The 27,606-nt window shown below is 39.4% G+C and overlaps 1 long non-coding RNA gene and 1 pseudogene across 1 annotated transcript in view; both read left to right on the top strand.

The window, feature by feature from the left end:
- Positions 1 to 27,606, top strand: part of LOC141373858 (uncharacterized) — a 145,045-nt gene that overhangs the window by 112,893 nt on the left and 4,546 nt on the right. The window lies entirely within an intron of this gene.
- On the top strand, positions 27,097 to 27,194 carry LOC112825381 (U6 spliceosomal RNA; annotated as a pseudogene).

Raw genomic sequence — 27,606 nt, 5'->3', positions numbered from 1 at the left:
AAATAAATAAATAAAATAATTTAAAAAATCAAGGTTGGGCAGACTTTTGGGCAGAGGTACCACACAAAAGTTTAAAGGCAGAAAAGAAGTTTCAAACAGTGTCAGCCTGTTTATAGCTGTATCTGCAAGCCACACGTAGTTTCTCCATTCACTTCCCATTGAAAAGACCGTGGTCAATGGTAATGAGGGTGTGCCTACTGAGTGCCACACACTCTACCAGATGCTGGAGACGTCATCATGAAATAAGCAAGTTCTCTGCTTCTGAGATGTTCCCAGCTTAAAGGGAAGCAAATAATTACACTAAAGTAAAAGACATCTGCTATGGGAGAGGTCTAGACTAAGTGCTGTGGGAGCAGAGAGGAGGGAACAGTTGACTTTGCATTAGTAAAGCTGAGAAAGCTTCCTGTGATGGTGACCTTCCAACTGGGTCTCAGAGAATGAGCAAAACCAATGCCTGCGATGCCCTCTTGGCATTTTTCCTCTGCATATAAAATCCTTGTTATGCTATTAAGCCATTGTTATACACACACACACACACACACACACACACACACACACACAGATACATACACCCTTATCTAAAAATGAAGCAGAATTAAATAAATACCCAAAAGGCACTAAATATGCTATAAAGCTATTCAGAGAATAAGACATGGATATGTGGTTTGAGACATTTACGGGCATTCTGTATCCTGCATTTGTACAAGAACACAGTTCATTAAGAAAATAATCTATTGTTGACCATAATTTATCCACTAATAGTTAAGATTTTTCTGTTCTATTTTGCTTTATCAAACAATAGACTCATTTCTGAATGAAAGACTAAGCGGAACCACAAAATCATTTAATTATAAGGCTAGAGATGATTCCACTATGTAGTCTGTGCATCTTGACTTTAGGCTCAGCTGGGTTTAATTACTCCTGGTTTAAGATCTTTCTTTTCTTAAAATAGTTTAGAAGGATTTTCCATAACTTCCCTTGATAATCTGTCTTTTGTCACCTATGGTCTCATATCTGTTAAGTGAAACAAAGTGGAGTTTTAATGTGCAATTACTAATAAAAACAAACCGGCAACCCGAAAGAGTACCAGCATGGGACTTTTCTCCAAAGCTTGAATTCCTCTGACATAGAAGCTGATCGGCAAATGGCCTATGAACCAGTTTGGGCCCCCAAATATTTTGCTGCATCTCTGAATAAGCAAAGTGCTTGTATCTTAATGTGATTTGTCAAGCAATTTCAAAGACACCCTACCATTTGATTTCTAGGATGACCATCTCCTCTTGTGATAAAATTGAAATTTCTTCTGTCAGTTTAGTGGGAAAGGGGCAAAAATATAACAGGAAGAAAAGTTTTCTTTCAGGACACAGCAAGAAACTACCCCCTCATAGAAGAGCGTTTTCTTGCCCACCATCCTTGGACTTGGCTGCTAATGTCTTAGGAACACACAAATATGTTCTCTCACCTCCTATGTCTGGTTATACCCCAAATTAGCCAAATAGATTTACTACTTATATTTGCGAGTTCCCTTTGATTTTGTGTAACTAACAGTGTTATGTGGTTTTGTTAAAACTATGTCTGCTGGTCAAAGGTCTGACTTTAATTTCAACTCCTCTCTACTTACTTTCTTAAGATTTACTTCTTGCTTTAATTTCTTTAAATTCAATATTTCAATCGCCCCTTCCCACCCCAAGGGGATTGGCTTTGGTATGCTTAAAAAAAAAAAAACTGATTATGATTGAAACACAGGATGAACTTTGAAGGTATCCAGAGGTACTTGGAAGTGTTTTTCCCAATATAATTTGGCCACAACACACAGGAGCAGAACAATCTTGGACTTAAATTAGTACTAAAGGTTTACAGACCCTTCTACTAGTGGCAAATAATTGTTTCAGTGGAGGACAACTGAGTCACTGGTTTTATGTGAGCAGTTTCTTAACAAGCACAAAAGCAGAATGTTATTTTTCTCAAATGAAATGTTATTCACATATGACAGCCTAAGAATTCAACAGAGAATTGGGGAGGAGGCCCAATTAGGAGTCAGCAGTTCTCTGTCCCCACTCCCACCAGCTCTGCCCACCACCCCAGCCTTAGCCACTAGCCAGCACTAATCTAACCACTTCCCAGAAGCCTTTGTGACAAGAACCTTGAAACCAGAGCCTCTCCCAAAGTAAATCCGGACCAAGATGTTAGACCATCCTAGCCAACTCCTTCCAGAGAGACTGGAGGTAGACTCTCCCCGTGAGTCCATGGTTCCTTAGAAGTGTGGTCAGTCCATACCTTGGTGACTCCTTTCAAAGAGGATTCACCCTGGGCTCTTACTATTTCCAAAGTCTGTGGAAAGTTCATGACGTCTTGTGGTGGGACCAAGCCTGAGAAACAGTCAATCCTGGTCAGGTGAACCCTTGCTGAATAGTTTCAGAGCACCTCAATCCATCATTCATTCTTCAGACAAGTCTATAGGTGGCCAATCCAACCATGCAGCCATAAATTGAGTTTTGGCAGACCATGCCAGCTATAAGGAGCCCATGAGAGAGCAGCACAGCAGAGTGGCCAAAGACTTGAGCTCTGAGCCAAACTGTATGATCTTGGACAAGCGACATAACCCCTCTGTGGCTTAGTACCTTCATCCATAAAATGAGGATAATAATAATAGTAATTACCTTATAGGCAATTTTGAAGAATGAATGAATGAACACATCCAAAAGTGCTTAGAATAGTGCCTAAAACATGGTAAATGCCACATAAATATTTATTGCTATTGTTATTTTTGAGCATGCCCAACAGACCGAGGTATTGGAAAATCAGTATGATATATACAAAAACAGATGAAATTGTACTTCAGTAGGCTTCAGCTTTGATTGGATTTCCTATATATAGCATGGAGATACATTTTTGATTACTATTCAAGAGCAACTATTCAAATACTTCTTAAACTGGTCTTGACAGAAATTATTCCAGGAGATGTTAATTAGGTGTGCCAGACAAAATGTTCCTGCAACAAACATTTGTTTGTTCATCCATTAAACAAAATTTAATTGATTTCTTGATTCCAGGATTTCTTAGTCTTTCATGTGATACGTACATTATGAAACACAGGAGAGAGACTTGGTATGCAAGGCTTACCAAGTGTAATTGAAGGCAGAATCCTTTGTTCTTAGAGTTCTCATACAACCACTAGCTTCCCCAAACTCTGTTCCAAAGCGAATGTTAGTGGATGTTACTTGGCAGCTGACAAAAAGTCTATTAAGTCAAGTAACATTTTAGTCCTATCTTCCTAATTCTTAATTGGTATGAACAAATTATATCACACTGAAAAAAAATATTCACAAGTGTAGAAACTGATGAGCAGTTTCCAGATTTGGAGTTTTCAAAGACCAGTAAAATCAATAGGTTGCCACTATTTTATCTTACCAAAAAAGATCATTTAGATAAACTGTCATTTATTATTACCATCGTTTCATAAAAGAACCAACTTTAACAACCAAAAAATGAAGGAATAATATAGCTTAAGAGTAAAGAACCATTATTAAAATTGAATATATTCAGCCATTATTGAATTGAAATAATAATAATCATTATTGCAAAATTCACTACATTATTTGCATTTTTGTCATTTTGCCTCAAATCAGGGAAAATTTCTTCTTGATTTGTTATTTGGGAATCACTGATATATATAGATATATAGATATAGATACAGATATACACACACACACACACACACACAAACACAGCAGCTTATGGAGCTTGTCACATTAAACCTATGTATTTCAGATTTGTTTTATTTTGCAAAATACTGCTTCTTACTTATTGGCCCCATTGGTCACTGTCATGGAGTCCTTCACGTCTGGCTGACTGTCATCCATATGTCTGGATATTATTATTCAGAGAGATGGTGCTTTTGTCTTGCTGGTATGTTAAGAACACTGTGCTGGTGGTAGGAGGAACGGACCCTACGAACACATCTCCATGCCTCTCTGGGCATTTTGTCCAAACTTAACAACTACATCTTCTGGAAATCCGTTCCGTAATAAAAGAAAACCTACTCTTTTATCAGAATGTGTACCACCTTGCCTTAATTAAGATGTGGTTCTCCCGTGAGGAGGCTACACCTCTGCTGTCTTTCAAGTAGAAGTTATACGTTTGCCCCACTCCATCCAGGTTCGAAGGAGGGGGCGATGTCTTCCTCATTCCCTAGTACAATTTCCAGACCCTTCTTGCTCCACTTTTATCTAAAAATTGCCTGAAACACTCCCTTCTCAGATTTCAGGAATATTCCCCTTCTCGTGGTTTTTTCCTCTCTCTCCTGCCTTTCAGACTCCTTCGTAGGACCCTTGCTTCACCATCCGTCCAAACATGGCATTCCTTGCTTTGGTCTGTGACCCTACTCTTTCTCACTTTATGTTCTTTCCCTAAAATTTCTCAATCAGTCCCATAGGATCGACGATCATCTCTTTATTAATGAATCTCACATTTTTATTTCTTGTGCAAAACTCTCTTCTGGGCTTCAGACCTGTATACCCTGCTCCTCATCCTCCCCCTACATATCTCACAAGTTCCTCAAAGTCAACATGTTCATAACTAACCTCATTCTCTTCTCCTGAAACCTGTGTTTTCTATCCCAGACACTGAACCATCAGTCATCCAGCCAATGCTGAAAACTAAGGGACACTTTAACTCTTCTTTTTCCTTCACCTTCCCCACCCCCCAGAGCCCAAATCCCATCTTTCCCTGAGATCAGTTAAATCTACTTTATAAGCATCTCTCAAAATCTACTGTTTTCTCTTTCTCTGGACTAGCCCCTGCCATGATGCAAGGCACTGTCGTCTCTTGCCTGCATCACTAGGACTCCAGCCTCACCCCTTCAATATTTTTTCCTACACTGAGGAATGGTCTTTCTGATTACAGCATCCCCAGGCCTGAAGCCCTTCTTTAACATGAAAGCAAGGTTCTTCCTGATCTGGCTACTGCTTGCTTCGGCAACCTGCGCTATCTCCCTTCTGTACCCGATGACCCTCAGGGTCTTAAAGAAGCCAAGCCCTCTTAGGACTCTAGGCCTTTGCACATGTTACTCCCTTTTCTGAAACACTTCTCCCCACCATACACATATACCCTACACCTCCCTTTGCCTGGCTCATTTCTTCTCTGACTTCAGGCCTCAGCTTGGATTATCTCTTCCTCCAGGAAGTTTTTCCAGACGCCTCAACTGAGTATTGGGTTAGGAGCCCCTCCTCTGTGCTCTCATAGTGTGCTCTCCTTTCCCTCCTGTAGAATTTCCTACACAAACAATCATTATTTGTTGATTTGTCTACCTCCCCGTCCAAACTATAAGCTCATGAAGACACAGACCATGTTGTTTCTGTTAACCGTCATATTCCTTGAGCTTTGCACTTGGCCAGCTCATAATAGGCACTCGATAATATCTCAAAAAAAATGGATTAGGGCATTTGATGATTGTTTTCTAATTAAAGTGCTCTTATGAGTGGATGTATCACTTAGGTCCCAAGAGGAAACAACACGCTCAAAATAGGTTGATTTGGGGGCAAGTGACTTACAAAGGGATTATGTACAAGTATGGGGTATGCAAACTTGTAGTAATGATTCAGTAACTCGGGCTGTTGCCACCCTTAGCCCAGAAGCAGTTGCAGAACAGGAAGGAGAGAGAGTCATATAGAGCTAGTCACTTGACAGGAGCATTGGTCTTTGGTTAAGAGACATAGCCAGCTTGAGGCTACTGCATCGGTCAGGATTCAACCAGAGAAACAGAACTAGTTGGAGATAAACAGTAAGACATTAAACGCAAGGAATTGGCTTATGTAATTGTGAAGACTAGCAAGGCCAGGCCAAAATGGGTATAATAGGCCTTCAGGAGAGGCAGGCTGGAACTCTCAGACACAGAATGAAGCTCCTGTCCACAGACAGAATGTGATCTTCTGGGTAGCCTCACTTCTGCTTTTAAGCGCTGAAGTGACTGAGTCAGGCCTGCCCAGATTACCTAGGAGGATCTTCCTTACGTAGAGTCTATTTAATTATAGACTTTAATCACATCTAAAAAAGTTCTCACAGCAAAGCCTAGATAAGTGTTTGATTAAATAACTGGGAAATTATAGCTAAATTGACACGTAAAACTGGCCGCTGCAGCTAACTTGAAGGAAGGGAGCCAGGGAATGCGCATCCTACCCCGGCTCTCAGGCTCTCCGTTGGCTAAGCCCAGTTGGTTCCCAGTCAGAAGGCAGAAGCTACTGATGGACTCCTGACAGGTTACTGGATTCCTCACAGCGCCTGGAGTGTGAGACAGGGAGATGGAACCAAGCTCCAGACCATGCTCTGTGGGTGGAGTGTGAGATTTCTCAAAAAAAAAAAAAAAAAAGAATGAGGATTCAGACTGAGCAGTTTTGAAGAAAGAAGCTCCTTGAAGAGGAGAGGCGTCTCAAAATTAGGGAGTGAAATGAAAAACCAGGGTGTTTCTAATCCAGGGCTCCCCTGTAAAAGGTTTGTCTTTTTTTAATGCTTTTCCTTTGGGCTATAGGGACAGACCCATGTAATATACAGTTCCATATACTGCCCCCTTAGGTCAGAAATTCCATACTCACGCCAAGACTTCTTGATGATTTGAATGCACCTCTAACAAGCTCATGGGGCATGTTGTGAGGAATAGAGCGAGAGCAGCACAGAGGGATGTGGCCTGACCCGCATCCTTTCTCCTGTGCTATCCACCTAGGGAAGCTGCAGTCTGGTGAACTAGGGCCAACCAGTCCTGAAGTGGGAGTAAAGCAGCTGGGTGGGCAATTCAGGAACTCTGAGGTAAGCCCACCCGCCAGTCTTTGCCCAGTGCAAAATAATAAGGTGATACTGGAAAAGGATTAACTGTCCCCTGGGTAATAGTTACTTTTCACAGTTAAAAGTTCAGACTCCAAAATTAAACTGTTAAGATGCAAATCCCTGCTTCACTACCTGCTGAGTCTGAGATTTTAGACAAGTTAGTTAACCTATAGAAAGGAAATCAGTATGGAGATTAAATGAATTCATGAACATTTCAGAATAGTACCTGGCACATAGTGTCTGACGAATGCTAGTTATTATTATCATCGAAAACAAATTGATGTTTTCAATTTCCTAAATACAACAACCTTCAAGAACTCTAACGCAGGGGTCAGCAAACAAAGCCAAATCCAGTCTGACACCTGTTCTTGTAAATAAAGTTTTATTGGAACATAGCCATGCTCAACCATTTACATACTGTCTATGGCTACATTTACTCTGCACAGTTACGTAGTTGCCACAGAGATGGCATAACCCACAAAAACTAAAATATTTATTATCTGGGCCTTCACAGAAACCCCAGATTTAGAAAGTCAACGTGATAACTTGAAAGAGGTTAAATGGAACTGCTTTATACCCACAAGAATAGATACCCTATTACAATACAGAAAGTTTGATTTTTCCCAAAGAAATCTTATCACTCATCACACAATACTCAGGAACAAGTGTAAAGGATATTCCGTCCACCCTCCTCTTTTTTGCCTTGACTAAAAAGAAAAGCCTGAGATAAGGTTTCAGAACTGAATTTTAAAAAATGAAGACCCAGAAAATTCCCTTTCCCTTGGTTCTGTATGCACAACTTTGGCCACAATCTGTCTATGGCAAGTTAGTTCAGTAGATTAAAGAAGGGTGATACTGAAACCCAAGTCAAGACTTTGACCTATAACTGGTCAAAGCTGTTTTATTCTGTCCGAAGACCTTGAATATAGACCAATAGCTAATTCTGGTCAGTTGTTTTACCAAGTCATGTACCAGGTGCTCACCATGCTATCCCAAGTGACACTTTATCCCTCCAAAATGCATCATCACCACTGATACAGTCAATCAAGAAATATACCTTCATATGGTGGCTCAGAAATGCTCTGTTTACTTGCAACAGATGGCTGGTTTTCATGGACCATACTATTATGTGTATTCAGAGAAACACATGGGTTGACCATATAAGGGCTTCTCTGATAGGTGAGGTCAGTTGGGAGATACAAGAATTATTAAACTCCCTAAAACCCTCTCTTCCTGCAATCTGCCTATCCTTTGTTGCACTGTTTCCCTTAACTTGTCCTACTTTACTAATTACCACATGCTCCTGACCTTGACTTGGCAAATCTGGTTTTGTTTTCTAAGTCCTGATTTTAACACAGCAACTGCTTCTGCTCTCCATCTTTCCTAGATTCTCCCCTCCATGACTTTATTCAAACCTCGTAATTTGACCCTTTATCTCTGTTATTTTCTTTGTTATTTGTTTTAAGAGAGAGGGATAAGCCCCTCCACACACATAAAACAGTGCCCCATTGAAAAGAGCCTATCAGTGCAAAACAGGATCAAATGTGGAGAAGGACAAATACTGACTATTGTATTTCTTCACCTCCTGTTGTACTTGGTATCACATCCATGATCAATGTGCAATAAAAATCTACACATGGATTACATGTATGAAAAGTAGACATTCGGGAAACTGCTTTATTTTTAAAACACAATGTTCTGTCTCTTAGCCAAGCATACTTATTTTAAAGAGTTGGTATGCAATTAATGTATTTGGAACACATGACTGATTAAAAATAGCAGCACTGTTAAGTTCTAACTTTGTTCTTTTGCCAGTTTTGAAGTTCCATGAGAGCAAAGGATTTAACGATCATAGTAACTAGATAAAACTGAAGCTTATGTAAGTTTGCCTGCTTTGTCTCATTGAACATGTCTAAATCTGCATATGTAATCCCAATCAGGTACTGCTATAGGCATACATTTTTTAGTTCAGTAGATAATTTATGACAGTGACATCACCTAAAGTTTTCTAATGTATTTTATGTTAGCTTACTATATTAGATATACTTGTTTTCAGTGGAACTAGGTATTTTTATTATTGAAATATAATCGACATACAATGTTACATTAGTTTCAGGTGTTCAACGTATTGATTCTACAATTCTATACATTACTAATGCTCACTACAATAAGCATAGTCACCATCTGTCACCATACAGAATTATTACGGTTATTTATTCTTTTTTTTTTTTTTTTCCGAGAGAGGGAGAGAGTAAAAAGGGAGGGGGGGGGGGAGAGGGAGAGAGAGAGAGAGAGAGAGAGAGAGAGAGAATATTAAGCAGGCTCCACGCCCAGCATGGAGCCTCACTCAGTGCTCGATCTCAGGATCCTGAGATCATGACCCGAGCTGAAATCAAGAGTCGGCCGCTTAAGCCACCCAGGCATCCCACATTGTTACAATTATTATTGACTATATTTCCTATGCTGTACTTTCCATCTTCGTGACTTATTTATTTTATAACTGGAAGTTTGTACTTTTTAATCCCCTTTATCTATTTTACCCATTTCCTCACCCTCCTCCCCTCTGGCCACTACTAGTTTGTTCTCTGTATTTAAGAATCTGTTTTAGGGGTGTCTGGGTAGCTTAGTTGGTTAAACATCCGACTCTGGATTTCCCCTTAGGTCATGATCTCAGGGGCATGGAGTTGAGCCCCAGGTCAGCCTGCTTGGGATTCTCCCCTTCTCCTCTGCCCCTCCCCCCATCCTGTTCATTCTCTCTCTAAAAAAAAAAAATCTGTTTTATTGTTCATTTGTTTTGTTTCTTAGATTCCATATATAAGTGAAATCATATAGTATTTGTGTTTTCCTCTAACATTTCACTTAGCATAATACTCTCCTCTAGATCCAGCCATGTTGCTGCAAATGACAAGATTTTGTGCTTTTTGAGGGCTCAGTAATATTTCTCTGTGTGTGTGTGTGTGTGTGTGTGTATTCTTTATCCATTCATCTATCAATAGATGGTTAGGTTGCTTCCATATCTTGGTTATTATAAATAATGCTGCAATAAATATAAAGGTGCATATATCTTTTCAAATTAGTGTTTGTTTTCTTTGGGTAAATATCCAGTAGTAGAATTACCTAGATCATATGGTATTTCTATTTTTAGTTTTTTGAGAAACCTCTACACTGTTTTCCAAAGTGGCTGCACTGATTTACATTCCCACCAACAGTGCACGAGAGTTCCCTTTTCTCCACATCCTCACCATCACTTGTTATTTCTTGTCTCTCTGATAGTAGCCATTCTGACAGGTGTAAGATGATATCTCGTTGTGGTTTTGATTTGCATTTTCCTGATGATTAGTGATGTTGAGCATCTTTTCATGTGTCTGTTGGCCATCTGCAATCTGCATCTGCATGTCCTCTTTGAAAAAAAAAAGTCTATTCATGTCCTCTGCCTATTTTTTAACTGGATTTTGTTTTTTTGTGTTGAGTTGTGTAAGTTTTTTAAATATATTTTGTATATTAACCCCTTATTAAATATATCATTTGCAAATTTCTTCTCCCATTCACTAGGTTACCTTTTAGTTTTATTGATGGTTTCCTTTGCTGTGCAAAACCTTTTATTTTCGTGTAGTCCTAATAGTTTGTTTTTGCTTCTGTTTCTTTTGCCTGAGGAGACGTATTCATAAAAATGTTGCTAAGGGCAACATCCAAGAGACCACTGCCTATGTTTTCTTTTAGAAGTTTTATGGCTTTAGGTCTCACATTTAGGTTTTTAATCCATTTGGGGTTCATACTTGTGTATGGTATAAAAGTGGTCCAGTTTCCTTCTTTTGGATGTAGCTGCCCAGTTTTTCCTGCACCATTTATTGAAAAGATTGTCTTTTCCCCATTGTATAATCTTGCCTCCTTTGTCATAGATTAATTGACCATGTAGGCATGGAGTTTTTTCTGGGCAACAGGATAGAGATATTCTGTTCCACTGATCTATGTTTCTATTTTTGCTCCAGTACCACATACTGTTTTGATTACTATAGCTTTGCAGTGTATCTTGGAATCTGGGATTGTGATGCCTCCAGCTTTGTCCTTCTTTCTCAAGATTGCTTTGGCTGTCAAGGCCTTTTGTGGCTCCACACAAATTTTAGGGTTATTTGTTCTAGTTCTGTGAAAAATGCTATTGGTATTTTTATAGGACTTGTGTTGAATCTGTAGATTGCTTGGGGTAGTATGGACATTTTAACTATATCAATTCTTCCAGTCCATGAGCATGTTTATCTTTCCATTTCTTTGTGTTGTCTGCAATTTCCTTCATCAGTGTCTTCCAGTGTTCAGAATACAAGTCTTTCATCTGCGTGGTGTCATTTATTTCTAGGTATTTTATTTCTTTTGGTGCAATTGTAAATGGGATTGTTTTCTTAATTTCTCCTTCTGCTACTTTGTTACTAGTGTATAGAAGGACAACAGATTTCAGTATAATGATTTTGTGTCCTGCAACTTTACTGTATTCATTTATCAATTCTAATAGGGTTTTTTTGTGGAGTTTTTAGGGTTTTCTATATATAGTATCACATCATCTGCAAATAGTGGCAGTTTGATTTCTTCCTTATCAATTCAATGTCTTTTATTTCTTTTTCTTGTCTGATTGCTGCAGCTAGGACTTCCAGTACTATGTTGAATAAAAGCGGTGAGTGAACATCTTTGTCTTATTCCTGATCTTACAGGAAAAGTCTTCAGTTTTTCACCCCTGAGTATGATGTTAGCTCTGGGGTTTTCATATATGGCCTTTATTATTTTGAGGTATATGCCCTCAAAACCCAGTTTGTTGAGAGTTTTTATCATGAACAGATGCTGTTTTGTCAAATGCTTTTTCTGCATCTATTGAGATTATTATATGGTTTTTATCCATCCTCTTGTTAATGCGATGTATCACATGGATTGATTTGCAAATATTGAACCACCTTTGCATCCCTAGAATAAATCCCACTTGATTGTGGTGAATGATCCTTTTAATGTATTGTTGAATTAGATTTGCTAATATTTGTTGAGGACTTTTGTATCTATGTTCATTCGAGATATTGGCCTGCACTTTTCTTTTTTGTCATGTCTTTGGTTTTGGTATCAGAGTAAAGCCAGCCTCATAGGATAAATTTGGAAGTTTTCCTTCTTCTTCCATTTTTTAGAATAATTTGAGAAAAATAAGCATTAGCTCTTCTTTAAATGTTCAGTAGAATTCCCCTGTGAAGCCTGGTCTTGGACTTTTGTTTGTTGGGAATTTTTTTTTTTTAATACCAATTCAATTTCATTACTAGTAATCAGTTTGTTCAAATTTTCTGTTTCTTCCTGATTCAGTTTTGGAAGATTATATGTTGCTAGGAAATTTATCCATTTCTTCTAGGTTGTCCAATTTGTTGGCATATAATTTTTCATAATATTTTCTTAAAATCCTTTGTATTTCTGGACTTCAGTTGTTATTTCTTCTCCTTCATGTCTGATTTTATTTATTTGAGTCTGTCTCTTTTTTGTTGATGAGTCTGGCTAGATGTTTATCAGTTTTATCTTTTTAAAGAACCAGTTCTTGGTTTCATGGTATTTTATATTGTTTGTTTGCTTGCTTTTAGTCTCTATTTCATTTATATTCCCGCTAGTCTTTACTATTTCCTTTCTACTATGAGCTTTGGGCTTTGTTCTTCATTTTCTAGTTCCTTTAGATGAAAGTTTAGATTGTTTCATTGAGATTTTTTTATTTCTCTATTTTTCTTCTTTCTATAAACTTTCCTCTTTGAACTGCTTTGGCTACATTCCAAATATTTTGGACCACTCTATCTTCATTTTCTATTTTCTTCATGTATTTTTGGATTTCCTCTTTGATTTTTTTGTTAACCCATTGGTTGTTGTAGCATGTTGTTTAGCTTCCATGTGTTTGCATTTTTCCTAGATTTTTTTCTTGTAATTAATTTCTAGTCTCATACCATTGTAGTCAGAGAAGATGCTTGATATGATTTCCATTTTCTTAAATTTATTGAGACCTGTTTTGTGGCCTGACATGTGATCCATCCTGGAGAATGTGGAACTAGACTTTAGTAATAACAATCAGGCATAATTTAGAAGCTTGCTCAACAAAATAAGCCTTTATTTTTCAAATTTACCAAGCCATAAGCCTTCTTCCCAAAATTCCTTTTGAATTTTATCCTCTAGAACAGGTTTCTTTTCAGAAAAAAAAACTTTATCTGTTAAATTTTATTTTTTAAATTTTTTAAAAGTTTCATTTATTTATTTTAGAGAGAGAGAGTGTGTGTGTATGTGTGCAAGCAGGGTGAGGGTCTGAGGGAGAAAGGGAGAGAGAATCCTTAAGCTGACTCCCCACTGAGCACAACCCTGATGTGGGGCTCTATCTTAGGGCCCTGAGATTATGTCCTGAGCTGCTTAACTGACTGTCACCCAGGCACCCCTATCTGTTACATTTTATTTATTTTATTTGCTTGTGTGCTTTTGCCCAATCCTCTGCTTCTATATGTTATTGTCTTGGAGGGTTTTTTCCTGTTTAATGTAAGACAGCTGGTGGCATGTACTCTCAATTTTTATTTGTTTGAAAATGACTTACTTCACTTTTATTTTTAAAGGGTATTTTCACTGGGCATAGAATTCTAGACTGGCATTTTCTCCCCAGCACTTTGAAGACATCATTCCATATATTTTTTGTAGTCCAATGTTTCTGTTGAGAATTCAGCTATCATAATTTTTGTTCCTTTAAAGATAATATGTATTTTGGCCCACTTCTGACTGCTAAGATTTTTTTAAATTGCCTTTTATTTTCAAAGTTTTACTAAGATGTACCTAGATACAGTTTTCTAAGCATTTATCCTGCTGTCATTCCAAGAACTTCCTGAATAATGTGCATTGGTTTTGAACATTTTCAGACATGATTTCTTCCTGGTTGCTTCTCTTGCAACCAGGTTGCTTCTCCTGCCCCATTCTCTTGCTAGTCACCTTGGAAAGTTAGACATTTTCACTCTGCCTCCTATATTTCTTATTCCATTATTTTTTATATTCCACTCTTTTTTACTCCATGCTGTTTTAGATTTTTTTTCCCCTACCCACCTTCTAGTTCTTTATTACTTACTTCAACTGTATCTAATCTAAGGTTATTAATGAAAATAAATACATAAATAAAATGAACAAAAGAGATCCCACAGAGCTCCCTAGCGCCTTCCGCCCTGTGAAAATACAAGGAGAAATGTGTGACCCAGAAGAGAGCCCTCACCTGGCCATGCTGGTACCCTGATCTTGGACTTCCAGCCTCCAGAACTGTCAGCAACAGATTCCTATTGTTTATAAGCTACTCAGTCTATGGTATTTTGTAATAGCAGCCCAAAATAGACTAAGACAGAAAATTCATCCCAAAATGGAGTTGCTGCTGTAACAAATACCTAAAAATGTGCAAGCAGCTTTGGAACTGGATAATGGGCAAAGGCTGAAAGAGTTTTGAAGTGCATGCCAGAAAAAGCCTACATTGCTATGAATGGATTGTAAAGAGCAAGTGTGGCAAGAGCTTAGAAGAGGAAAGCTGTAGGGGCGCCTGGCTGGCTCAGTCAGAGCATGCAACTCTTGATCTCAGGGTTGTGAGTTCGAGCCCCAAGTTGGGTGTAGAGATAACTTAAAAATACAATATTTAAAAAAAAAATAAAAAGAAGAGGAGGAAAGCTGTGGAGAGAGATTACCCAAGTAGTTGTTAGCAGAATGTTGGTAGAAACATGGATAATAAAGGTCATCCTGTTGAGGTCTCAGACAGAAATGAGGAACATGCTTGTGTTAACTCTAGAAAAAGTGATCTTTGTTATAATGTGGATAAGAGGTTAACTAAATTGTGTCCCTGTCCTAGTGTTTTGAGGAAGGTAGAATTTGTAAGCAATGAAAAGTAGATATTTGGTGAAGAAATTTCTAAGCAAAGTGTTGAAGGAGCAGCCTGGTTTCTTTTGAATGTTTTTAGTAAAATTTGAAAAGAGAAATTATTTAAAGGTGGAATTATTAATCAAAAAGAATGCAGAATTTTTAAAATTTGGAAAATTCTCAGCCTACCCATTTTGAAAGAAATAAGAAAGCTGGGATGCCTGGGTGGCTCAGTCGGTTCAGTGTCTGCTTTCAGGTCGGGTCATGATCCCGGGGTTCTGGGATCGAGTCCCGCATTGGGCTCCTTGCTTGGCGGTAAGCCTACTTCTCCCTCTGCCTGCCACTCCCCTTGCCTGTGCTCTCTCTCTCGCTCTCTCTCTCTGACAAATAAATAATAATTAAAATCTTAAAAAAAAAAAGAAATAGGAAGATTGTTTGGGAGAGAACACAAAGAGTGTGGCCAAATTTGATAAGGAAGTTGGTATGGATTAACCATCTCAACAGAAGATAAGAGCTATTCATCAGGACAATTGGCAGATTGGTGGTCCTTCCAAACAGAAGCCAGGACTTACTGTTCAAGACAGTAGAAGAACGACCTGAAGGCAATTCCAGACTGGTCCTACCTCCACAGGTCCAGAGTTCAAGGGCCTCTGGGGCAGATCTCTTTCAAAGGAGGGGTGCTGTCTGCCTCACAGTGCAGGCTGTGCTCCCCCAAAAGCCTGAGCTGCACCCCTTAACCTCCAGGTGCTGTGGAAGGGGGCCAAGGGGGCTGTCCCACCAGAAAGCATAGGCAGTAAACCCTGGCAGAGCCCCTATAGAGATCAGGGTACCCTCACCTGAAGCAGGGTGAATGGCAAGGCCAGGTAAGAATCACAGGATTGAGACATGTTTCAAATGGCCATGTAGCGTCAACATTAAATCCATGAATCATACAGTTTATTGCACAACTTTATCACACAAGTTAGTCACACAAGAAAAGTTAGGTGAACCACTCTGAAGATCTGAGAAGGAGGCATCACAACATGAGCGGGGAGACACGGGCCCCATCATAGGTCCTGCAACAAGTATTAGCCTAGATGGCAGTCAGGTGGGCTTCTGTGCCTGCAGAGCCTCTGGCAGTGCCTGTGTGGAGCAGCTGTGGACACATACAGCATGGGAGGCTAGTCAGCCCTCCAGCTGCTGCTAGACAGCTGCTTCTTTTAAGGGTCCTCTGAGTAGGGTGTAACGGTTCTGCCCGATGGTCTTTGCCGTATCAGCTCAGTCCACTAGGTCTCACCCAAGTCTCTCCATGGACATTTCCTAACAAGTTTTACTTATCTATCAGTCACACAGCTTATCTATAGAGGCACACTCGAAGTCCTATATCCAAAGTTGACAACTAATATGGGAGTTCACATTGGCCACTGTGACTCCATCTTGTCTTACTCCAACTTAGCTTATTCTCCTTCTTCTATGACTGGGAATCACATACAAAGTATCACACACCATGACATAGCCACTAGCCATTAGCCAGTGGGACCATGGCTATCTCCCATAGATTTGAAAGGATGGAGCCTCCCAGAGCAGGCTCAGGGGAGGGGCCACTGCAGAGAAATCTGCCTAGAGCAATGACCGTCTGAGTCCTAGGGCAATGACCCCAGCCCCAGAGAGGGAGGGGCAGACATGGGACTCCAACCTATGAGAGCTGTTGTGTGGGCTGCACCCAGCAAAGCTGTGGGGGCGGAACCACTTGGAGCCTTGGAGGCCCAACTTCCACCCAGTGTGTCCAGAAGGTGGGACCTCTGCCCCATTGTACTATAAGGTTTTGGACGTGCTGAGAAATTATTACCCATTTCTTCTTTCCTATTCCTTCCTTTTGGAATAGAAATGTCTATCCCATTCCTGTCCCTTCCTTATACTTTGGAAGCATATATTATTTGATTTCATAGGTTCATAGCTGGAGAGCAATTTGTCCAAAGAGGACTGTCTCACATATCTAATTCAGATGATATTTAGATGAGATTTTGGACTTAGACTTTTGAGTTGATGCTGGAACAAGTTGACTTCTGGGGCTATTGGGATAGAATGTATGTACTCTGCATATGAGAAGGACAAGAATTTTGGGAAGCAGGGGGTAAAAGGCTGTGTTCTGAATGTTTGTGTCCCCCTCCAAATTTATGTGGAAATCCTAACCCCCCCAAAGATGATAGTATTAGGAGGCTGGTCCTTTAGGAAGTGATTAGTTCATGAAGGTAAAGCCCCCATGAATGTAGTTAATGCCCTTACAAAAAAAAGATCCAGAGAGATCCTTTGCCCCTTCCTGCAAGAGAGGACACAGCTCAAAGGGTCCAGCTATGATCCAGGAAGAGGGCCCTCCCCTGACCATGCTGGCACTCTGATCTTGGACTTTCCAGCTTCCAGAACTGTGAGAAGTACATTTCTGTTGTTTATAAGACACCCACTCTGTGGTATCTTGTTACAGTAGCTGAACAAACTAGGATGCAACTGATAGAGTTTTAATAGATAAAGCCAAGTACAAAGTTCAATGACAAAGAGCAGATGAAAACACTTGCTGCAAACATAACCAACATAACAGAACGTAATGTACTTCTTCAAATTAAGACAACTACCTACTAGAAAAATAGGCAAAGGAAATAAGCAGTTTATAGAAGTAATACAAATGAAGCATGTGAAAAAAAGTTCACCATCACTACTAACCTAGGAAATGTTAAAACAACAATGTGATGTAATTTTAAAAATATAATTAGCATATTTTTAAAAGATTGATAAGGTCTAATATTATTAAGATTGTGAGCAAACTGTCTCTTCTATACTGTTTGGCACAAGAGTAAACTAGTGAAGCCTTTTTTAGAAGCCAGCTTAGCGGTATCCCTCACAACTCTAGACATGCACCCCCTTCAATCCAGGATTTCTATGTCTAAGTATCAGTCTTTAAGAAGCACCCACATACAGTATACGCCCAGAGACAAGTACAAAGGCATTTACTACAGCATTGTTTGTAATACCCAAAAATCAGGAATGGTCAAATAAATGCATCATTTAAAAAGGTTGAAGGTGATCTTTATATACTAACTCAGAAACATCTCCAAAATATGTATTTAAAATAAAAACAGACAAGTATAAAATAATAGGTATATACAGAAATATCCTATTTATGTAATAAAAAATTATTTATGCAGATAAATATATATACCTATATTAAAAAAACAGGAAAGATACATATCAATTCTCATTGATTAACATTTATTAACATGAAGACACGGGCAAAGTGTGATGCCAACTTCTTACCCTGTACTTCCAGAGAAAATCTCTGTTAATATCTTTCTGTTCTTCAAGATCTTGTCTAAGCATTTATTACCCAAATATCACCAGACTTCATAGTATTATGGCTTTCATGAGCTTGTTAGTACCATGTGAAAAAATCTAAGAACATGTGCCTTCCTTTGCCCAGGGCCACCTGCACTGCTGGGGTCGCTAATCTTAGCAAAGTTCTGCTCAAGCCTCAGCAGACCACAGTATGTCTGGCTTCCCATTTGAACGACATTCCTGTGCTTCACTCAGGCCAGTATCTCCACTCCAGTGTCACCACTCGGCAACTTTTAGGACCTATGCTCATGCTTCCCCTGAAAGTCAACAGAAATATGGCTCTTCTTCCCGGGTTAGGCTCTCTTAGGGGGTTCCTATAACAGGGTGGCTTGGTCCCTAAGGTATTATAGCTCTTTTTAGCTCCACACATACACATGCTTTCTCCCACAGGGGTACAGCTCAGAGAGGATAGTTAAGTGGTCACTTTCAAATTAACAAAAGCCACTAAAGACTCAGAAATACTTTTGGAGGAATTCATCTTGCAGATATTCGTGCACAGGTGAGAAATGACTTTGATGCAAAGTTATTCACTGTAGCATTGTTTGTAATAGCCAAAGATTAGAAACAACCCAACTGGTTGTAACTGGTAAATACATGATAATATATCTGTATCATAGAAAATTAAACAACCTTAAAAAAGAGTCAGGAAGCTTTCTTTATACCAATAGGAAAAGAAGCCCAAGATAAACATACAAACAAAAAACAAGGTACAGAATGGTATTAAAATATGCTGTCTTTGTAAGCAAATGAAGAGAAAGAAAAACCTATTTGTTTTTGCTTGTATATGCTTAAAGAAACTATGGAAATTTACATAGGAAATTAAGGACAGGGGTTACTAATGGTAGAGACTGGGTAAGAATTGGTCAAATGAATGGTAAGAATGATAGGGAGACATTTTATTGTTTACCTTTTAATAGTCTTTGGTTTTTAAGTCATATTTGTTTTCTCTATTCTGCCTTCAGATTTTCTTAAAGTCAAGGCCTTGCCATGGACCCATGTCAGTAAAATCCTTGCACGTTGGCTTCCTGGCCCCAATCCTTGTTAAGTTTTTGCTTTGCTTTTCTTCTCCTGGGAGGTTCCTCTAGGAATTTTTAAATTTAATCAATGTAAATGGGTATGGGACAGATAGAGCACAGGCCTTTTCAATCTGATCTCCCCTTGCCCAGGATATACTCTGTTTTACACACCCATAATGACCTCTCCGTATATAACAACATGTATCATGTTTACATAAATGAATACTCCTTGGGTTACAAATACCAGAAATTCAACTCAAACTCTTAGACTAATCCTGAAATCTCCCTGCACACCAAGGGCAAGAAAGCACTTAATAAAATTCCTAACTTCTGGGGTTGATGGAAAGATGAAGTAAATTAATGCACATGAAGCACTTGGTCATGCACCCACTTCAGAGTAAATAGAAAATAAATGTTAGTTGTTATTATCATTTGTAGACATTTTAAAGCATAATATTTGTTTTTCTGTGCCATATGTCTCAATAGTGTTTATAAATGTGCAAGATCTATTATACAAGTTACAAAATAAATCTTAGGTTTTAAGGTTAGTCTTTATTTACACACAGTAGTTTCTATAGGGAAAGACAAAAAAAAAGTCCACAATAAATTTTGAACTCAAAATTTTTAAATGGTTAAGCAAACTTAATTCAAACTTCCAAGTGTAATTGAGACCAAGGGCATATGAAAATGCCAAACAAGAGAAAATAGGGGATTCCAAATTGTGCTTCATAAACACTCATTCAAGATCTCAAATACTCACACAGGGGAAAAGATGAATGATTTGATTGGGCAGCAGTTATTGTTAAAGGAAAATAAAGTGGAAGAAACTGAAATATTTAGGTACCTATCAAGAAGTGATGAAAGCCAGCTGTGGAAAAAGATTCTGTAAGGGAGTTTCTGTATTACAAAGGAAATAGCTGTACAATGTCAAGAAGGGAATCGGTGAGACAGAAAGCAAGGAAACCCACCACAGTAATATGCCATCTTCGCAAAATCATTATTCACACATAATCTCAACATTTTCTTTCTACTATGCTGTGGCTTGAAAATTTTGCTTCATCACTCATGAATTTACCTCCAAACGTTTTTGGCTATCTCATTAATTTTAATCTTTGTCTTCTAAAATATTTTACTATTTGTCTCTTGGGGTCCCAGGAATGTACTGTGGTATGTCTCTTCTTTCCACAGGTTGTATTTATTAGTTGAGAAGGGACTGGAGAGTGGAATGTCTATGGTGATTTTCAGAAGGTAATATGTCGGTGCTAAAAGCTGAATGTCTAGATTGCTACACATTTGTGACGACATTAAATCGATGATTCTGAATTATTCTTAACATATAATTAAATACTCAACAGCGTTTATAGACTGGCAGATAGACCTGTTGGCATCACCTTTCTTATAATAAATGCAATAACGGTGATGGTGTTGATGATAGCAACTGACTATCATTACCTAAAATTTTCTGTTTTTACAAGAATATTTTTAGTTTTAGCTATAAGTAGTCCACTGAAAAGTTTTGCTGTAAGATGTGTGACAACTAGGGCGCCTGGGTGGCTCAGATGGTTAAGTGTCTGCCTTCAGCTCAGGTCATGATCCCAGGGTCCTGGGATCGAGTCCCACATCGGGCTCCCTGCTCCTTGGGAGCCTGCTTCTCCCTCTGCTTCTCTCTCTCTCTCTCCCTCTCTCTGTGTCTCTCATGAATAAAAATAAAATCTTAAAAAAAAAAAGATGTGTGACAACTAGAATATGAAACTAACTACACACATAGCCATGGTTGATGTTTGTGCTCTTTGAAACTTCAAGTGTTTTGAAGTGGCAATGTGGACTGGAAAACCATGATAAGCACACTGACACTGGCTCATTTCAGACATCCCTCAACAGCGTTTTGATGGTTAATTTTATGTGTCCACTTCAGTGGGCCTCAGGGTGCCCAGATATTTGGTTAAACATTACTTCTGGGTGTGCCTGTGAGGGTATCTCTGGGTAAGACTAACATTTGAATTGGTAAACTGAGTAAAGCTTGATTGCCTTCCCCATTGTGAGTGGGTCTTGTCCATTCTGTTGAAGACATACACAGAATAAAAAATTAAGAAGGAATTCTTTCTCTCTGCCTGTCTTTGAGTCAAAACATTGGTCTTCCCCTGCCTTTGGATTCGGACTTGGAATGGAACTTATACTGTTGGCTCTGCTGGCTCTCACTCAGACTGGAATTATCCCACAGTTACAGTAACTTACAGCTTAGAGTAACTCTGTGTGTGTGTGTATGTGTGTGTGTCTATGTGTGTGTATGTGTGTGTCTGTGTGTCTGTGTGTCTCTGTGTGTGTGTGTCTGTGTGTGTGTGTGTGTCTGTGTGTGTACTTTTTTTTAAATTTTTTATTGTTATGTTAATCACCATATATTACATCATTAGTTTTTGATGCAGTGTTCCATGATTCATTGTTTGTTCATAACACCCAGTGCACCATGCAAAACGTGCCCTCCTCAATACCCATCACCAGGCTAACCCATCCCCCCACCCCCCTACCCTCTAGAACCCTCAGTTTGTTTTTCAGAGTCCATCATCTCTCATGGTTCGTCTCCCCCTCTGACATACTCCCCTTTTCTTCCTCTCCTGTTATCTTCTTCTTTTCCTTTTTTCTTAAAATATGTTGCATTATTTGTTTCAGAATGTACTTTTTTTTTTTTTCCTCCAGTTGGTTCTGTTTCTCTGGAGAACCCTGACAAATACAAACATAAAATACTCTTTGGGGTCTTAAAATCAGGCTAGACATCATGAAGGAACAGACAGTCTTGCAAGATTTCCAGGACTTCCTGTGCTCAGTTAAGGCAGCAACGCCACGAGATGAGCCTTTCTTCTTTATTTTTATACTTCCACTTCCTGTCAAGTGCTCTTAACCAGTGAATTCAGAGGTGCATGAACATTTAAATAAACTCAAAGTGTGCATAATTATGTGTTTAGTATCCACCCCCCCAATTAAGTTCAATTTCTTTAGAGATTTCTGTAATCGATCGACAGGCAGAATTTTTACTTTAATTCAAAAGTGATTACCATTACCTCTCTCACTTCTCTAGGGACACATGTAAAGGTAGTGTTCTTTCTTGGGTAATAACTATAGTGAAAAAACTTAACACCACCTATTGGTTCTTAATGACTTGTGCCAGTGTTTCTCAAAATTCTGGTCCCTAGACTGGCAGCATTAGCTTTACATGAGAATTTATCAGAAATGTAAATTCTCAAGGTCCATTCCAGACCTTCTGAACCAGAAACTCTTTAAAGTTGGAGAACCACTGGTTTATAAAATAACTTCATAAGCATTATCTCATTAAATCTATGAGACACAAGGTTGGTACTATTACCTCCATTTTACAGAAGAAGAAAATAAGGCTCAGAGAAACTAAAAGGACTTCGAATATCACACCAATAAAAGGCAGACTTGAGGCTTGAACCAAGTTCTTGTGACCCGAGCCAATGCTCTTTCCACAACATTGAGTTCTCTCCTTAAATAACTCAGGTATATTCCTAACACGTACCCCCACTGCCATATAAGACTTGGGATACTTTACATAATAACTCCACATAATGGAAATGTGCCTGACCTCATAGGAAAACAACAGTAAGTGGCCGTCTCATAGAGCTCCTGTGTGTTTTCCCCCATGTATGCATGGCGATGAGGCACAGAGAGAAGCAGAACCTAAAAATGTTTGGTTCATATGAGAACAACAGTTCATTCTGTCCTACCCTGCCTCCAACCCTCCCATCAGGAGGTTTTCATGTTGTTCTTTCTGCTCAACTATGATGCAGTATAGTTTTGTAACAGCAGAAGAATGCAGAGTACCTGAATGTCCATCAGAAGGGAATGGTTAATTAAATTTTGCAATGGTTGTAAAGCATAAGGCAGCTCTATCTGGACTCCTAAGAAAAAGATCTCCAAGACACATCAATCAGAGGAAAAAGTAAGGTGCAGACAGTGCATATAGTATGCTATCATTCATGTGGCAAAATAAAGAATAACTCACATACATATATGTTTGTGAATGCACAGACTTTCTCCAGAAGGATAAATAACAACTAGATAATTGTGGTTTTGTCCAGCAAAGGGAACCAGGGGAGAGGGGAAAAGGGAGAGGGGAAAGGAGACTATGCTTAGGAAGGGAAAGATGGGGACTTACTTTTTACTGTAAACCCTTTTGTATTGTTTGAATTCTTTCAAAGCCATAATTAAAATTACCTTTTAAATCTATATTTATTAAACATATTTATTTATTTTTTAATGGACTGGAAAGGACAATTATGAACTCCCAAGCATTCCATCTACCCTTCATAATCAATTATATTTTCATTCCCAAGAAGCTTCTTATCATTTTAGCCTAAACTACCTCTTCATGTAAATTCCCAGATCTCATCTCATTGGGTGAAGCTGAATTTATTCTTCTTAAATGTGAAGCGTTGCCTCCTAATTCTAGCATGCTAGTGGTGCTTTCTTCATCTTTCAAAAGCTGTTAAAAACTCCCAAATCCAAAATCCTCTTGCAAGCCTGGCACATCTCTGAGCCTAGGACTCTCCATCTTGAGTCTTTTCTAATGCGGACAAATTGCTTTCCACCAGTCTCAAATCCCAACAACTTGCCTAATACTCTTTAAATGAGCCAATGCCCAATAGATAATTAATGAGTTGTGAAGTGCCCTTACCACCAGGCGCCTTCTCCCTAGGAGGGAACTCCCCCCAGCCCCTCACCCTGTACAAAAAATAAAAAGGATGAGAAAGGGAAAAACAAAGAAAAAAGAGTCTTGATAATTACTTATGAGACGCCTATAATTATGCAAACCAGGATGAGCCATGGTGAGTTCATTTAGAACAAGTGTTAAAAAATATTTCAAATAAGGGAGGAAGAATGGCTGTTATATACTGAAAAGTAAATGTGTAATTTCTGGAATGTGTAAAATTTTGAGTGATTCATGAATAAAACTTAGAAGAGTGTAGGAAGCAGGATATGGGCTAAGTAAAAATGTATGTACAGGGGTTGGTAATTTATTGGGAAATACCCATAATGTACCACAGCCTGACTCAAGGTGGGGGAAAAAGAAAAGGGAAAAATACAGTGAGAGTAGATGTACTGTTTTGGCTGAAACAGCCCTATTTTGAGAGGACTCACTAGGCTAAAAGAAAATGTGGAGTTATCTTATTAACCTAACTACTAATTTGTATTACTAGTGATTTAAATCACCTACGTAAAGAGGTACTAGAGGGTTCACAAAATAACTCACAGTCTGTTAGCGCATAGAAAATGAGAGTTCTGAAGCCAGACTCACTCAGATCAGTATTCCAGCTTATAGCCCAGGGATTTATCCATGTTGACTGATTGTTATAAAGTGAATAGACATTATCTGTGCGAATCCACAAGGGTAAGGGTTTTCCTGATAGTTTCCTGGTTTCCCCAGTTCACCCTCACACCAACCTCAGCTGTTCAAAATTAAGATTATGTTTTCTTCTGTCCCATAACTTGACAATTATGGGGAAAGCTCTAATAGGAAGATACTCTGCAGATAGATACACAATGTTCTGGGACTAAGAGGATTTTTAGTATAGCTTTTTAAGTTGGTTTTTAGCCTAAATTTGTTAAGTAACTTCAGTTACCTTCCATTTGATTTTCTCTTTTCTAATTGATGAGGTTAATAACTATTATAAAAAAATAATAACTCCAGGCTGTGGAATGTTACATATTTATTGGCATTCCAATGCCATGAGTAAGCACTTTATATCACTCTATGTGCTCACTGTTTTTCTTTTAATTCAGCATTCTCTGAGGCTCAGTTTCCCACAAATCAAGGTTGTTTTCAACCAACTTAATGTGATCTTTCTTTAGCAATCGAGATTTCTCAATGATCTACTGCACAGGTGGTGATCGTTGTAGGTGAAATATTCATAGTAAAATTAATAGGCACTTAAAATATATCCTATATAGGTGTTCAAAACCAAAGCACCAATTCACATCTAAAAATAACTCCAGTACAAGTAATAAAGACTTAGGGGGGTGGCAGTTGATTTAACAAACATTTACTTGGTACCTATTGTGTTCTGGGCACTGTGCTAGCCATTTGGATGGCAATGATGAATAGGATGAGGTCCCTGCTTTGAGATACTCTCAGTCTAGTGGAAGAAATGGAAAAGTAAACGTATAACTTCAATATAACAAGTGCTGTAGGAAAGTACGTGAATACAAAATTGTGGCAGGACAGAGGAATACTAATGCTACCTGAGGCAGTCGGCTAAGGCTTTCTTTCTTTTCTTTCTTTCTTTCTTTCTTTCTTTCTTTCTTTCTTTCTTTCTTTCAATTTATTTATTTGAAAGAGAGTGTGTATACATGCACAAGTGGGGGGAGGGACAGAGGGGGAGGGAGAGAGAGACTCTTCAGCCGACTCTGTGCTGAGCACAGAGCCCCACATGGGGCTTGATCCCAGGACCCTGAGATCGTTACCCGAGCAGAAATCAAGAGTCAGACACTTGGGGTGCTTGGGTGGCTCAATCGGTTAAGTGCCTGCTTTGAGCTCAGGTCATGATCTCTGGGTCCTGGGATCAAGCCCTTCCTTGGGCTCCCTGCTCAGCAGGGCATCCACTCTCTCTCTCTCCCTCTGCCCCTCCCCACTGCTCGTTCTCTCTCCCTCTCTCTCTCAAATAAATAAATAAAACCTTAAAAAAAAAAAGAGCTGGACACTTTACCAGCTGAACCACCCAGTTGTCCCACTTAGGCTTTTTATTTTATCTTGAAGACATAGTTGGAGTTTGGTGAGCATCTTTGGCATAGCGGGAAAGGTGAACATGGCTTTAGAAGAGCTGGTAGTCTGGTAGGGGAGACAGAGCAGCAGAAAAATAGCTGTAAGACAATGAGACAAGGACTTTAAGTGGGAGCCTGCATAAAATGCTCTGGAACAGCAAAAGCAAAACAGTTCGTTTTGTGAAAGAGGGGGAGTGGGGTGGAGGCTGTGGTCAGCAAAGACTAGTGGAATAGAAAGGAGGCGACACGGCAGCTTCACATAAAAGGAGGAATCAGGATTTGCCAGGCAGAAAGAGGAGAGAAGAAACAGGAACATTTCAGGGAAAGCAGCACCTTGATCTTAGCTATGAAGGCACAAATGGGGAACATTCTGGAGTGTGTAAGGCATATGGGGGTGGGAAACCAAAGAGTAAATAGAAAATCAGACTTGGCTACATTCTGAAGGGGATCTTATGCCGCACTAAGGACTTCGGGCTAAAGCATATCCTGCAGGCAGATGGAAATTGAAAACAGTCCTTAATCCTGGTAGTGACATGATCCAATCTGGTTGTAGAAATATGACTAAGGAAAAGCCTAGATGCAAGCTTCCAGGTATGAAGTGATGAGCTCTGACCTGGACTGGAGCAGTGGAATGAAGAATGAAGGGGCAGGAGATGGCTTCTCAGGAGGTAGAACTGAAAGGCAGTAAGGAAGTTAGAGGAGGGTCACGGTTCACTCTTGGGCATCTGGGAGAAGGATGGGGTTCTGGCTGAGCTAGGGAGAAAGGGAGAAGAAATCTTTGTGAACAATTTGTAGGGAGAATGCCCTGTCAGTTCTTTACTGTGTGCTGAATTTTGAGGTGCCTCAAGGGGAACTCCTTTGAGTAGTTGGAGATACAGATCTATGGCTGGAGAAGAAATCAGGCCAAAGCATGAGATTGCCTTGGGGTGAGGGGGATGAGGAGGGGAAGGAGGAGAAAGGGTAAGAAACAAACCCTAGGGAACCCCAACTTCTCAGGGATGGACAGAGGGACAAAAAATAATTGAAGAGGCAAAACACTTAGAAGGATACACAAGGGGGACCAGGAGAAGGAAGTAAAGCAGAGCTCAGAAGAGAAGACAACTTTCCTGACAGAAATACTAACCGTTAGTGGCAAATGGACAAGAGAGGCAAGTAGGACAGTGTCCACTGGTAACTCAGTGTTCTTACCCACCCTAGTGAGAGCAGCAGTGAGCGGAGAAATCAGACGGCAGTGGATTAAAAAGAGAATGGGACCGTGCTCCCGTCAGCAGCACATACACTAAAATTAGAACAATATAGAGAAGATCCCTGAGCAAGGATGACAAACAAATCTGCAAAGCATTCCCTGTTTTTGTCTTCTGGAGGAGCAGCTCCAGCAGGGCAAGCTTCTTGCATGCATCGCTTCAAGACCAGGCCAGTGTGGCTGAGTAGATGGCTCCACACTAGAAGGCAGGGAGCTAGAGTCCTATCTTAGGAAAATCAAAGCCTAGAAAGGCAAATAAATCTTCCTCCCTCTTATCTTTGGTCATGGAATAATGGTGTTTATTGTTAAAAAAAAAAAAAAGAGGGCACCTGGGTGGCTCAGTCGTTAAGCATCTGCCTTCGACTCAGGTCATGATCCCAGGGTCCTGGGATTGAGCCCTGCTTCGGGCTCCCTGCTCGGCGGGAGCCTGTTTCTCCCTCTCCCTCTGCCTGCTGATTCCCCTGCTTGTGCTCTCTCTCTCTATCAAATAAATAAATAAATAAATAAATAAATAAATAAATA

This window comes from Callorhinus ursinus, unplaced genomic scaffold (genome assembly GCF_003265705.2).
Source record: "Callorhinus ursinus isolate GAN/ISIS: 27379988/994484 unplaced genomic scaffold, GSC_fseal_2.0 scaffold12, whole genome shotgun sequence".
NCBI classification, from domain to species: domain Eukaryota; kingdom Metazoa; phylum Chordata; class Mammalia; order Carnivora; family Otariidae; genus Callorhinus; species Callorhinus ursinus.
Note: the sequence above shows the minus strand (reverse complement) of the source record. Positions and strands in the feature narration are given on the sequence as shown.